The sequence below is a fragment of the Mobula hypostoma genome, chromosome 1, assembly GCF_963921235.1.
Source record: "Mobula hypostoma chromosome 1, sMobHyp1.1, whole genome shotgun sequence".
Classification (NCBI taxonomy): Eukaryota; Metazoa; Chordata; class Chondrichthyes; order Myliobatiformes; family Myliobatidae; genus Mobula; species Mobula hypostoma.
Window position 1 is genome coordinate 90248597 of NC_086097.1, and position 16623 is coordinate 90265219.

The 16623-nt window shown below is 48.6% G+C and overlaps 1 protein-coding gene across 3 annotated transcripts in view; it reads left to right on the forward strand.

Annotated features, from left to right (window-relative positions):
* Positions 1–13213: 13213 nt before the first annotated feature.
* The window catches only part of bub1bb (BUB1 mitotic checkpoint serine/threonine kinase Bb), a 74583-nt gene continuing 71173 nt past the window's right edge, over positions 13214–16623 (forward strand). For all 3 annotated transcript variants that reach the window (XM_063052513.1, XM_063052519.1, XM_063052522.1), the window contains exon 1: positions 13214–13282. The gene's annotated coding sequence lies outside the window, so the exon portion shown is untranslated. The remainder of the gene's footprint in view (positions 13283–16623) is intronic.

Consider the following 16623-nt stretch of genomic DNA (forward strand, 5'->3'; position numbering starts at 1 on the left):
CTGTCAACCTGTGCAACACATATAAAAATTGCTGGTGAATGCAGCAGGCCGAGCAGCATCTATAGGAAGAGGTACAGTCGATGTTTCGGGCCGAGACCCTTCATCAGGACTAACTGAAAGAAGAGTTAGTAACAGATTTGAAAGTGGGAGGGGGAGGGGGAGATCCAAAATGATAGGAGAAGACAGGAGGGGGAGGGATGAAGCTAAGAGCTGGAAAGTTGATTGGCAAAAGGGATATGAGAGGATCATGGGACGGGAGGCCTAGGGAGAAAGAAAAGGGGGAGGGGGGAAGCCCAGAGGATAGGCAAGGGGTATAGTGAGAGGGACAGAGGGAGAAAAAGGAGAGAGAGAAAAAGAATGTGTGTATATAAATAAATAAATAATGGATGGGGTACAAGGGGGAGGTGGGGCATTAGCGGAAGTTTAGCGGAAGTTTGAGAAGTCAATGGGGTCCCAGAACAGATACCTGCAGAACACCACTCGTCACTGTCCTCCACGCAGAATACAAACCATCCACAACCACCCTTTGCCTTCTGTTATCAAGTCAATTCTGGATCCACAAAGCAAGGTCTCCTTGGATCCCATGTTTCATTATTTTCTGAATGAGCCTCACATGGGGAACCTTATCAAATGCCTTAATGAAGTCCATATACACTACATCCACCACTCTATCTTCATGTTGACATAATACACGCTTTGTGTTCAGTGTTTGGAGAATGATAAATGAGTTGTTATGGTTTTTCTTATTTGCAAAAAACTACATGGGTGATCCCGATGTTCTAGGATGATTCCAGGGTTATTTAACATGTTGGCCAATACAGTCGCTTTAAAATCGCCAGTGTTTTGGAAGTAAAAATGCCATTGCTTGGTTTGTACAAGCTTAGGCCCAATCCACAGTTCAAGAAATCACTGCCAACACCACCAAATATTTCTTAGTGCTAACGACACGTAGCAACTCCACGGCTGCAAGAGTGGTGAGTCTGCTTGAACATCCACCTGAACACGACAAATACCGATTGCTGAAAACTCACCTCTTACAGACTTTTGGACTATTGGAGCTGAGTGTGCCAAACAGTTGCTCTCCTTGGCAGAGAGAACTCTTTCAGGAACTCTTCATGCAGCAAATGCCTGATCAAGTTCACATAATCTTCACACCCGTGAAGGACTATAGGGAGCTTGATAGTCTACTCTTAGCCAGGCGGCATTGCATTATTCCTCCTCTTTTCCCTAACTCAATAAGTCTGGTCAGGAAGGCCCCCAAAATAAGGACCCCCTCGGCTGCGAAAAACAGATGACACTGGACCTGTGCTTTTACTATGCCCACTTTGGTAGAAACACCAGGAAGTGCCAACCGTCCTGTAGCTTTGACAGTGCCAGTGTCATCTACTGTTCATTATGGACACCCTTACAGGGCAACGCTTCCTGTGTAACATGGGTGCTCAAGTAAGTGTACAGTCAGCATTGCCTATTGATGAGAAGGCAAAGAGCAATGAAGCCTCATTGGAGGCTGCCATCGGCAGCAAGATATAGACTTACAGGACACGATGGGTGATGCTCTGCTTCAGTGGGCAACGTTACATGTGGAATTCGTCCTGACTAAAGTGGCTAGACCTCTGCTCAGTGCAGATGTCCTGTTTGCCCAGGGACTATAAGACAATCTCAAGAACTGCCAGCTTGTGATTGTCAAGGACTTTGTGCTGTTACCCTGCTCACACAGAAAGTTCCCCACAACAACTCTGTCAAGTGAATGCATCGCCGCATTAGAGTTCACTTGGTGAATTCCCAAACCTCACCAAGCCCACACTCTCCATCAAAGGTAGCTGCTGTTATGGATTTCCCATTACCCCCGCACTACTGAGAAACTAGAGGAGTTTTTAGGTATGGTGAATTTCTATCACTGCTTCATTCCACAAGCTGCTGAACTTATGCCTCACCTCCCCCTCCCCCGTATAGTTCACTTAAGGTCAATACTCCTAATCAAGTGCTTGACTGGTCAGTGGACATAACCAGGGCATTTGATGATACTGTAGCGATGTGCTACACACGGCGCTAGAATAACCACACGGAGTCGGTGAGTTAGAGTTGGGATGAAAGAGGTTTATTCAAACTTCGCGGCCTGCTTTAAAGCCTTCCCGTTCCCGCCCATTTGCTGCCGGCCCTCTACCTGCGCGCGCTGTTTCGTGAGCCGGTTCGTGGGTGCCAGAAAGTGGGTCGCCACATAACGCCCCCCCCAGAACCGGCGATACCTCCCCCAATGTCCACAGTCTGGATCGGCCTCTGTTTGGGAGGTCTGCCCCTGCGCCGCGGTGCCTGAGCCTGGACCGGTTGCGCCAAGTCCACATGGGCCGGTTTGAGTCGGTCCACCGTGAAAACCTCTTCTCTCCCCCCAATGTCCAGCACGAACGTGGACCCGTTGTTCCTGATCACCTTAAACGGCCCCTCGTAGGGCCGCTGTAGCGGTGCCCGGTGTCCGCCCCGTCGTACAAAAAGAAACTTACAGTTCTGCAGGTCTTTGGGTACGCAGGTCGGGCTCTGTCTGTGCTGTGAAGTGGGTATGGGGGCCAGGTTACCGAGCCTCTCCCGTAGTCTGTCCAGGACTGCTGTGGGTTCTTCCTCTTGCCCCCTTGGGGCTGGTATGAACTCTCTTGGGACGACCAGGGGCGCGCTGTACACCAACTCGGCCGACGAGGTGTGTAGATCCTCTTTGGGCGCCGTGCGGATTCCGAGCAGGACCCAGGGAAGTTCGTCCACCCAGTTAGGCCCCTCCAGGCGGGCCATGAGAGCCGATTTCAGGTGACGGTGGAAGCGCTCCACTAGTCCGTTCGACTGTGGGTGGTAGGTAGTTGTGTGGTGTAGTTGTGTTCCTAAAAGTCTGGCCATAGCCGACCACAGGCTGGAGGTGAACTGGGCGCCCCTGTCGGAGGTAATGTGGGCCGATACCCCGAAGCGGGTTACCAAGGTTGCGATCAGTGCTCGGGTGCAGGATTCGGAGGTGGTGTCGCTGAGCGGGACTGCCTCTGGCCATCTGGTGAACCGGTCTATCATAGTTAGGAGGTACCGCGCTCCTCGTGACACTGGCAGGGGCCCCACGATATCCACATGGATGTGGTCGAACCTCCGGCGGGTGGGATTGAACCGCTGCGGTGGAGCCTTGGTGTGCCGCTGCACCTTGGCCGTTTGGCACTGCATACACGTTTTGGCCCATTCACTGACCTGTTTACGAAGTCCATGCCACACGAACCTGTTGGAGACCAGCCGGACAGTTGTCCTGATGGAGGGGTGCGCTAAGTTGTGAATGGATTCGAACACCCGCCGGCGCCAGGCTGCTGGGACGACGGGGCGGGGTTGGCCGGTAGCTATGTCACATAGTAGGGTCCTCTCACCTGGGCCTACGGGGAGGTCTTGAAGCTGTAAACCGGAGACTGCAGTCCTGTAACTGGGGATCTCAGCGTCTGCCTGCTGTGCCTCTGCCAGCGCTGCATAGTCCACCCCCTGGGACAGGGCCTGTATGGTAGGTCTGGAAAGTGCGTCTGCCACGACATTGTTCTTTCCAGAGACATGCTGGATGTCCGTCGTGTACTCGGAGATGTAGGACAGATGTCGCTGCTGGCGGGACGACCAGGGGTCGGACACCTTAGTGAACGCAAAGGTAAGCGGTTTGTGGTCTGTGAACGCGGTGAAGGGCCTACCTTCTAAGAAGTACCTGAAATGCCGGATTGCCAGGTATAGTGCCAATAGCTCCCGGTCGAAAGCACTGTATTTGAGTTCCGGTGGTCGTAGGTGTTTGCTGAAGAACGCCAGGGGTTGGCAGCGACCCTTGATGAGTTGTTCCAGCACTCCACCGACTGCTGTGTTGGATGCGTCCACCGTGAGGGCAGTAGGAATGTCCGTTCTGGGGTACACTAGCATCGCGGCGTTTGCCAAGGCTTCTTTGGTTTTAACGAAAGCGGTTGCGGCCTCTTCGTTCCAGGTAATGTCCTTGCCCTTACCCGACATTAGAGTGAACAAGGGGCGCATGGTTCGGGCTGCTGAGGGGAGGAAACGGTGGTAGAAATTCACCATACCCACGAATTCCTGCAGGCCTTTGATTGTGTTGGGTCGGGGGAAGTGGCGGACCGCGTCTACCTTGGAGGGCAGCGGGGTTGCCCCGTCTTTAGTAATCCTGTGGCCCAGGAAGTCGATGGTGTCGAGTCCGAACTGCCATTTGGCTGGATTGATTGTAAAGCCGAATTCACTCAGGCGGGAGTAGAGCTGGCGGAGGTGGATGCTCCTGCCGACTACTGCTGGCTATGAGGATGTCGTCCAAATAGATGAATGCAAAGTCCAGGTCGCGTCCATTAGCCGCTGGAAAGTCTGTGCGGCGTTCTTTAGACCAAACGGCATTCGGAGGAATTCAAAAAGGCCGAACGGGATGATGAGTGCTGTTTTGGGGATGTCGTCCGGATGTACAGGGATTTGACGGTATCCCCGGACGAGGTCTACCTTGGAAAAGATCCTTGCGCCGTGTAGGTTTGCTGCGAAGTCTTGAATGTGCGGCACAGGGTAGCGTCTGGCGTTGTAGCCTCGTTCAGTCTGCGGTAGTCACCGCATGGTCTCCAGCCCCCCCGTTGCCTTGGGCACCATGTGAAGGGGGGAGGCCCATGGGCTGTCGGACCGTCGTATGATCCCTAATTCCTCCATCTTCTTGAACTCCTCCTTCGCCAGTCGGAGCTTGTCCGGGGGAAGCCTTCGAGCACGGGCGTGGAGGGGTGGTCTCTGGGTCGGGATGTGGTGCTGTACTCCGTGTCTGGGCATGGCTGCCGTGAACTGCGGTGTCAGTACTGATGGGAAATCCGCCAGGACCCTGGTGAATTCATCGTCGGACAGCGTGATGGAGTCCAGGTGTGGGGCTGGCAACTGTGCTTCACCCAGGGAGGACGTTTGAAAAGTCTTGGCGTGGACTAATCGCTTCCCTTGCAAGTCGACCAGCAGGCTGTGGGCTCGTAGAAAATCTGCCCCCAGCAGTGGTTGGGCCACGGCGGCCAGTGTGAAGTCCCACGTGAACCGGCTGGAGCTGAACTGTAGCCGCACCGTGCGGGTGCCGTAGGTTCGTATTGTGCTGCCATTAGTGGCCCTCAGGGTGGGTCCCGGTTCTCAGTTGCGGGTGTCATAACTCGTTGGAGGTAAGACGCTGATCTCCGCTCCGGTATCGACCAAAAAGCGGCGTCCCGACTGCTTGTCCCAGACGTACAGGAGGCTGTCCTGATGGCCAGCCGCCGTAGCCATCAGCGGCGGCTGGCCCTGGCGTTTCCCGAGAATTTGCAGGGTGGTCTGCAGCGGCGGGCCTCCGTGCCCCACCGCTGGTGGTAGAAACACCATTGTTCGTTGGGCTCCTCACTCCCGTCGCCGGGTTTTGTAGGCTCTGCTGCCGGGCCCGGTCTGGTCTGTCGGGCACGCGGCTTGGTGATCTGTGCAACGGATGCCCCTCTCTCTTTCCTGGCATTCCACAGCACATCTGCTCGGGCCGCCACCTCTCGGGGGTTGCTGAAATCTGCGTCGGACAGCAGCAGGCATATGTCCTCGGGCAGTTGCTCTAGGAACGCCTGCTCAAACATGAGGCAGGGTTTGTGTCCTTCAGCCAGGGCCAGCATCTCGTTCATTAATGCTGACGGCGGCCTGTCTCCCAAACCATCCAGGTGCATTAAGCGGCGTGCTCGTTCGCGCCGTGAGAGTCCGAAAGTCCTTATGAGCAGGGCTTTGAATGCTGTGTATTTGCCGTCCTCCGGGGGCGACTGTATAAACTCCTCAACTTGTGCAGCAGTCTCCTGGTCGAGGGAGCTCAGCACGTAGTAGTAGCGAGTGGACTCCGAGGTCATCTGCCGAATGTGGAATTGTGCTTCTGCTTGTTCGAACCATAAATGGGTTCGCAGCGTCCACAAGCTTGGCAGTTTTAACGAAACTGGGTGAATAGATGCAGCGTCGGTCATCTCTGGTCCAAATATCGTTTGGGCCGTCGGAGTCACCAATTGTAGCGATGTGCTACACACAGCGCTAGAATAACCACACGGAGTCGGTGAGTTAGAGTTGCGATGAAAGAGATTTATTCAAACTTCACGGCCCGCTTTAAAGCCTTCCCGTTCCCGCCCTCCCTGGGCGGGACTACTGTGGGGAATGCATATTCCCAGACCCTTTCTGCGCGTGGGATTTTCCCCCTGCTGGTGAAGATGGCCTGGCGCCCTTTTTGCTGCCGGCCCTCTGCCTGCGCACGCTGTTTCGTGAGCCGGTTCGTGGGTGCCAGAAAGTGGGTCGCCACAATACCAAACAAGTTCTTTCCAACGCAACCCTACTGGGGCACCCACTCTCCAACACACCCATAGCCATTACCACTGATGCTTTAGTCTATACTGTGGGCGACATGCACAAACATTTGGTCGAAGGCATGTGGCAGCTGCTCACCTTCTTCAACCAGCAGCTCCATCTCCCCGAAAGGAAGTACAGTACATTTGACCGTGAGCTTCTCAGTCTCTATCTGGCTGACTGTCATTTTTATTTTCTTCTAGAGGGTCGCCATTTCACAGTGCTCGTTAACCACAAACCCTCGTGCACACAATGGCCAAAATATCAGACCCTTGGTCCGTACGGCAGCATTGCCACCTGGCCTACATATCAGAGTTCATAACAGATATACAACATATCAAGGGGAAAATAATGCTGTGGCTGACTGTCTCTCACGGCCAGCCATTGAAGCTGTACACATAGGGGTTGACTCTGCCAGCATGGCACCGACCAAGCTACTGACCAAAAGGTCTAGTTGTACCGAACAGGAGTCACGGGCCTGCCGTTGGCTGACATTAAGTTTGCGGAAGCTGGGGCTCTCCTGTGCGATATCTCAACAGGTCACCCTCACCCCATTGTGCACCAAACTGCTGGCAGACTGTTTTTGACTTTGTACATATCCTCTGACATCCAGGCCGGAAGAGTTCACAGAAACTGTTTGTACTAAAGTTTGTGCGGAATGGCTTTAGAAAGGACGCACCTGATTGGACTGCAGCTTGTGAGCAGTGCTAGCGGGTGAAAATTAACCATCATATTCAAGCACCATTGGCAACCTTTGAGGTCACTGAGTGACGGATTGACCATGTCAATGTGAATCTTATTGGTCCCCTTGTTCCCCCCCCTTGCGGTTTAACGCACCTCCTTACCATCATGGACCATACCAAGTGGTCAGAGGTTGACCCTCTAGCATCGATAACGGATACAGATGTGACTTGGGTGTGCATCAGCACCTGGGTTGCTCAGCTTGGCACCCCATCTGATATTTTCTTTGACCGTGGTCCCCAATTCATTTCAGACACCCGCGCTGCAATGGCCCAAACCTTGGTGTTAGGAAACATCATACCATAGTGTATCACCCGCAGTCCAATGACCTATGTGAGTGGCTTCACCGCTCCTTAAAAGCTGCTCTGAGGGGTTCTCTGACAGAAGGGATGCTACCCATGGTGGAGGAGTCTAGGACAAGAAGGCACAGCCTCAGGATAGAGGGGTGCCCATTTAAAACAGATGCAGAGAAATTTCTTTAACCAGAGAGTGGTGAATTTGTAAAATTCATTACTACAGGCAGCTGTGAAGGCCAGATTGTTGGGTTTATTTAAGGCAGAGCTTGATAGGTTCTTGATTAGTCTCAACACCAAAGGTTACGAGGAGAAGGCTGGGGAGTAGGTCGAAGGACAGTGGGTTCCACGTTTTGGAATGGAGAGAAAAGACTTTTATCATAGATAAGAGGGGTAAACCTGAATGTATTTCAGCAGGCTACCTTAAACCGGCCCACCGAGATTCGGAGGATTCCGCTACCATACCCTGCCGTCATGACATGACCATGAGTGTGTCAACACACCTATGGATGAGCTAGGGGTCTCTGCTGTTCCTCCACCCATGGAACATACGACCCGAGCCGGGTGGCTCATCTAAGCTCTGGACAGGCTCACAATGCTAGTGTTAGTGAATTCTGGGGACTGTGTAGGGTAATGTAATTGGTGAAATGTACATAATTCACAGCCACGAACATTGAGTGGGGTTTACTTTAAGAGGCTGGTCAGACATGATGACATAAATACATGAAGTACTTTTACCGTGCTTTGTGTTCAGTGTTTGGAGTACAATAAATAGCTGCTACAGTTCTTCTTAAACATAAAACCCCTCTGCCATTTTATATGTGAAAACCTACAATACAATTAGTAATTGTCACCCGAAAGCTCTGCAAAATTTCTCTGATTCAAGTAATTATCCAATTCTTAAGTGAAATTTCTGATTGAATCATCTTCCTCTACATTTTCAACATTAGTAAATGTCTTACAGGAGAGATTTGGGTGAAATAAAATATTGAAGTTCAAACAGCAGCTTGCATCTTGGGAAAAGCAACCAACATACACAAATTGTCCCAGCATGATTTACTGGCATTCTGATTTTACTTAGTATGATAATAAAAGAAACAATTCAGCTCATCAATTCTGTGCAGGCTCTCTAAAGGGCAATCCAATCGGTCCCACTCCCTGTTTCTTAAACGTGGGACCCTGAAGCTGCAGAGTTAATCAGTGTGCCATCTTTCTGTGCCCGGTTTGGACCACAGGTCAGTTCACCAATGGGGGATCTTGGATGCAGCCAACATGGTCAGCCAGGAATGGGTAAGACAGCCAGAACAATGATAGTTCTAGAACTTCAATGGCATTTCAGACTGCACACGGCATCTGAAAGCAGTCATCCCCAGTCTGAATAAGGAGCAAACCCAAATGAGCTGGGCCCTTTCAGTAGTCGGGCCAGTGATCGACTGGACAGTTCGGAAGGGGGTGCCATCGGGGAGAGGTCCTTGCAGGCATTAACATAGACACCACCCCAACCCCTTTCTGTACATTGATGAGAGGGCCTGTGGGTGCTCCTGGAAAGTTTCAGCAACCAGAAAATGAAGTCAAAGAATGTGATTAAGCTGCAATAGGACTGCAGGGAAAGAGCCAACAGGCACACTAAAGAAGCTGCATTTCTAAAGACTGTTCAAATTTCTGGAATAACCTCTCCTATATGCATCCAAAACTTACAGTTATGCGAGGAGCACTGCTTTCCCGCCAATACAAGTCACGTGCGCACACTTCACAGTCACACTCCTGCCAGTCTCGCATTGGTTTTGGCAACGTGTGGATATATGATCTTGCGCTCTTAAACTTTCATTGTTTTTACCTACAGTGCAGTGATTTTGTGCTTGAAATATTTAACTATGCCTCCTAAGCGTCCATATTTAACTATGCCTCCTAAGCGTCCAATGTCAAGTCCTGGGCCATCAGCCAAGCGGCAGAGAACTGCTTTAACACTTGAAAAAAAGTTGGAAATTATGTACAGGGCGGCATCAGGTGAAGGGTACACAGCTCTGGGATGCTACCCTGTGCAGTTGTGGGCTATGATAGCTGAGTTAGGCATCACACCAAAGCAGGTGTTTAATGCAGACGAGACTGGGCTTTTTTGGAAGCGTATGCCAAAACGCACTTACATAAGTAAGGATGAAAAAACTGCGTCAGGTTTCAAGGCAGCAAAGGATAGATTGACTTTGCTTATGTGTTCCAATGCCGAAGGAGACTGTAAGATGAAGCCTGTCTTAGTTTACCATTCACTAAAGCCCCGTGCTCTTAAGGGTTGAAGTAAGAAGCCTCTCAATGGAGCGTGGAAATCAATTTGGGCGGAGTGTGTGCACACCCTCAAGGGGTTTCCTGCCTTCGCTGCAGCTGTCCAGGATTGTGTGGCCCTGGGCTGTAAAATTGGTGGGGAAGGATTCTCAGATCTCGAGACTGCTGACGTAGTAGAACTCCTGGATTCTCATGATGAAGAATTAAGTGTGGATGACCTTCTGCTTTTAACTCAAACCGAAGGTGGTAACGATGAAAAAGAAAGTGTCGAGTTGCAGGTGAAGGATTTTATGGTGAAGCAACTGGCAGAATTTTTTTAAGGCTGCAGAACACTTGGCACAAATGGTAATGGACATGGACCCAGGTTTAGAACGGAGTCAGCGTTTCAGTCGTTCCCTGCAGTCATGCCTTCTTCCCTACAAGCAAAAACAAAATGCTGCCAAGCAAACAACCCTCACCACTTTCTTCAAACTGATATCATCTCCTGCTGCCAGCAATTCTGAGAGTTCTGTGAGTCTTCCTTCACCCCTTGCTGTCCTTGATGATCCTGACAACACACAACCATCCACCTCATCCACGTAAAGCTGCCCAACACAACAACAACCACTCATCTCCCGGAACGACTGACCTGCCGCTGTTGGGGAGTACTGTGCACCCTAGTATGTTAACTTTCTATGATTTATTACATTGAATATTACCTTAAATTGATAAAATATAATACGAATGTTGCCTTGTGGTACTGCTTTTAGTCATAGTCATAGTCATACTTTATTGATCCCGGAGGAAATTGGTTTTCGTTACAGTTGAACCATAAATAATAAATAGTAATAGAACCATAAATAGTTAAATAGTAATATGTAGATTATGCCAGGAAATTATGAACTAAGTCCAGGACCAGCCTATTGGCTCAGGGTGTCTGACCCTCCAAGGGAGGAGTTGTAAAGTTTGATGGCCACAGGCAGGAATGACTTCCTATGACGCTCTGTGTTGCATCTCAGTGGAATGAGTCTCTGGCTGAATGTACTCCTGTGCCCACCAAGTACATTATGTAGTGGATGGGAGACATTGACCAAAATGGCATGCAACTTAGACAGCATCCTCTTTTCAGACACCACCGTCAGAGAGTCCAGTTCAATCCACACAACATCACTGGCCTTACGAATGAGTTTGTTGATTCTGTTGGTGTCTGCTACCCTCAGCCTGCTGCCCCAGCACACAACAGCAAACATGATAGCACTGGCCACCACAGACTTGTAGAACATCCTCAGCATCATCCGACAGATGTTAAAGGACCTCAGTCTCCTCAGGAAATAGAGATGGCTCTGTCCCTTCTTGTAGACAGCCTCAGTGTTCTATGACCAGTCCAGTTTATTGTCAATGCGTATCCCCAGGTATTTGTAATCCTCCACCTTGTCCACACTGACCCTTGGATGGAAACAGGCGTCACCGGTACCTTAGCTCTCCTCAGGTCTACCACCAGCTCCTTAGTCTTTTTCACATTAAGCCGCAGATAATTCTGCTCATACCATGTGACAAAGTTTCCTACCGTAGCCCTGTACTCAGCCTCATCTCCCTTGCTGATGCATCCAACTATGGCAGAGTCATCCGAAAACTTCTGAAGATGACAAGACTCTGTGCAGTAGTTGAAGTCCGATGTGTAAATGGTGAAGAGAAAGGGAGACAAGACAGTCCCCTGTGGAGCCCCAGTGCTGCTGATCACTCTGTCTGATCTTTGTTTCGTATTGGTATGAAACTATGAATAAATTACAGATAAAACATACTTAGGAAGCCGTCCAGAACGCATCCCTATTTTCTCCATTTAAATAATTATTCACATTATGCATCGCCTTCGAGGAACGTATCCCCCGCATATAACGAGGATAGGGTGTACCTTGTTCTGTCGAATAGAGAAACTGCTTTGTATCTACCAGTAATTCTCTCCAGTGACTTCATTCACGCAACAACAAAATGCTGTCATGCTGGAAGCACGAAGTAATGTTTATACAGTAATTGGTCTATTACAACCTCAGCATATTCCAAAGAGCTTTTACAGCCAATAAAGTACTTTTCAAGTATAATCAATATGAAACACGATAAAGTTCCCATAAAAAACTTCCACATAGAATATACAGTACATGATAGTTAACTACTTCTGATTCAGTGATAACTCAGCAGCTCTGTTTTGCATGATATTTTTTTTTAAATAAAATCCACAAACTGGCCCTTGATTTATGTACTTGTCCACAAAAAGGCATTCAGACAGATCAGCACTCTTTCAGTCCACCGCAACAGGGCCAGCTTATCACAAACAAGAGAAAATCTGCAGATGCTGGAAATCCAAGCAACACATCCAAAATGCTAGAGGAACTCAGCAGGCCAGGCAGCATCTATGGAGAAAGTACAGGTGACATTTCAGGCCAAGACCCTTCATCAGGGCTGTTAAAAAAAAGATGAGGAGTCAGAATAAGAAAGTGGGGGGGGGGAGGGGAGGAAGAGACACAAAGTGATAGGTGAAACTTGTAGGCTGGGAGACCACTTCACCAAGCACCTACCCTCCGCCCACCAGAAAATGTGGGATATTCCAGCAGCCGCTCATTTTAATTCCACTTCCCATTCCGACAAGTCAGTCCATGGCCTCCTCTACTGTCACGATGAGGCCACACTCAGGTTGGAGGAGCAACACCTTTAATTACATCTGGGTAGCCTCCAATCTGATGGAACCAACATCAATTTCTCAAACTTCCTGTGATGACTCTCCCCCCTTTTCTCCATTCCCCATTCCCATTTCCCTCTCACGTTATCTCCTACCTGCCCATCACCTCCCTCTGGTCCTTTTCTTTCTTCTATGGGCTTCTGCCCCCTCCTATCAGATTCCCCTTTCTCCGGCCCTTTATCTCTTTCACCAAATAAACTTCCCAGCTCCTCCCCCAGTTCCACCTATCGCCTTGTGTTTCTTCCTCCCCTCCCCATACTTTCTTACTCTGATTCATCTTTTTCTCGAGTCCTGATGAAGGGTGTCGGACCGAAACTTTGACTGTTTACTCTTTTCCATAGAGGCTGCCTGCTGAGGAGGCTCTCTAGCAGTTTGTGCGGGTCAGCCTACACATAGGATTCAAATCCTGGATTAGAAATTGGACATAGCACTCCCTAATCAGAAACAATATGATTCACAGATGATAATCTTAAGTGTCCAGTATACTTGTTAGTATTTATAATGGAGATAATTTGATAAGAAGTAAAGAGAAACGCCACTGTGACTACCGGCTCCCAGTTCAACGCGAAAACTACATAGACCAGACGACCCTGCCCCAATTACCCGCTTCCTGTCACAAGAACCAATCAACTGCTAGGAAGGTCATAATTTCCAGAAGACGGAATCCGAAATTTAAAAGAATTAAATAAGTTATGAATGTGGTAAGATATATTTTCAGAAAAGATGAAGACTGGTAACAGACGTCGTTTTTAATAAAATGATAATCCTATGGTCGCTTTCAATTGGCGAGGTGCTGGCCGCGGGAACCAATGAGGAAAGAGGGTCGGGTTGGGTCGGGTCGCTGGCCGTTTGAATTCAAACCGCGGCAGGAGTTTGACGAGGACGGTGCGTGAGCTGAGCTCAGGGACCCTCTGCGATCGGGGTAGGTGTTGTTTTGCAGGCCGATCCCACATGAGGATTTGGGGCGAGGCGGGGAGAGAGGGTGATGAATTCCAGAACCTTGCCGTGTCAGGGCGGGGTATCTTCCCCCCAGCCCCGATCCTTTCACTTCAGCTTGCTTCTCTTGGTTGTTGATCTTGCCTGTAAAGAAATCGGGATGAATGAGAAGGACCTGCCTTTTCTGTCTAAAGTGAACAAAATGGCTAACTATCATTCATTATTAAATTTCTGCAGCTATGTCCACCTCTCTATGTATCCACTTTGAATGCTCTCCAGTGCTAGCCGGTGATTTAAAATGCGTATAGTTTCAGATGCTGTTTAACTTGAATAATACGGTATCCGCTTTTTAGTTTAACAAAACGTGCAAAAGCCTGATAAGCTAATGCACAGTGTTTTATTCATTATCCCACGTCCTTATCTGGGATGAATTAACTTATTGATTTCTTATCTGGTCATCTAATATCCCAGTCACTCTGAGCTGGGAACTGCAAAATTTGGCAGACTATCTCCTTCATATCACCTTCCACTGAGTTCTGAGAACTAAGTGAATGTCTGTGTTGGATGGGACAATAGTTGTGAAATGGCCTTGCCCAGCTTGGCAAAATGCTCACTTGGGTGAGCAACCTTGGTGTGCTTGTGCTATTTTTTTTCCCTCTAGAGTGTGGTGCTTTTGTTTTCCACCGGAGCTATTATCTTGCGTCTCCTCCACTCTTGCCTTTGTTATGTGAGGAGCTTATGTTTTTTTTCTTACAAATTTGAGACTAGGACTGAAACTACTGTATCTGTTCATTTGGTTTTTTTTGTCTACCTTTTGTACCAGGCTAAATGTTTACTACTGCTGTGGGCCAGAAACTACCTGCTTGCTCCAAACTGATTGTGAGATACCCCAACTCACTTTGATCAAAGAGTTTGTGCCAGAATTTACCCAATATTGTACATTTGGATATTTTCTCTTGTTTTTTTTTGTTTTCAATGCCTCTTTTTTTTTTGAAAAATACACCACATGTTATTGCAAATTATTATCCATTTAAAATTCCATCTTTTTTTAATCCAAAGTCATTGACTACACAAGACTGCAGATGCTAGAATCTAGGACAACAAAGAAGCCCCGGGGTCAGGAAGCATTTGTGGGAGAGAGGGGAGGAGACCAAGATGATCGGTGGACTTGGGAGGGGTAATGATAATGGACCAGTTGTGTTCGGTGGGAAAGTGAGAGTTGGCAGACAATGGCAGGTGGATGATAGAAGTAGATAGAGGGTGGATAAAAAAAGAGATGGAGTGAGTTGGGAGAGGTTCTTTGAGTGTGTTTTAGCTTTCAAATAAGAACTTATTTTTTTCCTAGCAAAAACAAGAGAAAATTAGCAGATGCTGGAAATTTAACACACAAAATGCTGGAGGAGGGACTCAGCAGGCCAGGCAGCATCTATGAAAAAGATGTTTTGGGTCAAGACACTTCAAGACTGGGAGGGGGGAAAAGTTGAGTCAGAGTAAGAAAGTGGGGGGTGAGGAAGGGAGGAAGAAACATGAGGTGATGGGGGAGGGGTGAAGTAAAGAGTTACAGGCTGGAGAAGGGGGAATCTGATAGAGGACAGAAGGCCATGGAAGAAAGAAATGGGGGAGGAGCACCAGAGGGAGGTGAAAAGGAGGTCAAATGACAGGGGGAGGCATGACCAGAAGTTTTTTTCGGTCCTGCGGAAGGGTTTCAGCCCAAAATGTCATAGAAACATAGAAAACCTATAGCACAATACAGGCCGTTCGGCCAACAAAGCTGTGCCCAACATACCCTTACCTTAGTACTACCTAGGCTTACCCATAGCCCTCTATTTTTCTAAGCTCCATGTATCCATCCAGGAGTCTCTTAAAAGACCCTATCGTTTCCACCTCCACCACCACCGCTGGCAGCCCATTCCACGCACTCACCACTCTCTGCATTTAAAATAAACTTACCGCTGACATCTCCTCTGTACCTACTTCCAAGCACATTAAAACTATGCCCTCTTGTGCTAGCCATTTCAACCCTGGGGAAAAAGCCTCTGACTATCCTCACGATCAATGCCTCTCATTACCCTGTACACCTCTATCAGGTCACCTCTCATCCTCTGTCGCTCCAAGGAGAAAAGGCCGAGTTCGCTCAACCTATTCTCATAAGGCATGCTCCCCAATTCAGACAACATCCTCGTAAATCTCCTTTGCACCCTTTCTATGGTTTCCATGTCCTTCCTGTAGTGAGGTGACCAGAACTGAGCACAGTACTCCAAGTGGGGTCTGACCAGGGTCCTATATAGCTGCAACATTACCTCTTGGCTCTTAAACTCAATCCCACGATTGATGAAGGCCAATGCACCATATGCTGCCTTAACCACAGAGTCAACCTGCGTAGCAGCTTTGAGTGTCCTGTGGACTCTGACCCCAAGATCCCTCCGATCCTCCACGCTAAGAGTCTTGCCATTAATGCTATATTCTGCCATCATATTTGACCTACCAAAATGAACCACCTCACATATATCTGTATTGAACTCCATCTGCCACTTCTCAGCCCAGTTTTGCATCCTATCAATGTCCCACTGTAATGTCTGACAGCCCTCTACACTATCTACAAAATCCCCAACCTTTGTGTCATCAGCAAATTTACTAACCCATCCTTCCACTTCCTCATCCAGGTCATTTATAAAAATCACAAAGAGATCCTAGAACAGATCCCTGAAGCACACCACTGGTCACTGGTCTCCATGCAGAATATGAGCCATCTATAACCACTCTTTGCCTTCTGTCGGCAAGCTAGTTCTAGATCCACAGAGCAATGCTCCCTTGGATTCCATGCCTCCTTACTTGCTCAATAAGCCTTGCATGGGGTACCTTATCAAATGCCTTGCTGAAATCCATATACACGGCATCTACAGCTCTTCCTTCATCAATGTGTTTAGTGGCATCCTCAAAATATTCTGTCAGGTTCATAAGGCATCTGCCTTTTTTTTAATATGTTTTTCTTTTATAAAAGCTAAATGCAGTTAGCTGCTCCACCAAGCTTTGGTCATTAAAGTACTTTACCCCCTAGCATTCAACAAGGTGTGGGTTTCTTACTTTCTCTCATTCTATATTGCAACGCTTCCCAGCCTGGCACTGGCTTCTGTGATCTTAAACCCAGGGATACGTCAGGCCTGCATCTGGATTCTGGTTCGTATCCAGCTTTGGAAATAGTTCGTATGGGTCAGTCACTAATATTACAAGTTTAATAATGACCATCCTGATTTGGTATACAATAATGGGGTATGTATGCTTTTAACCCAATTGAAAACAATGTGGGCATGTGTGCTTTATCTTAAG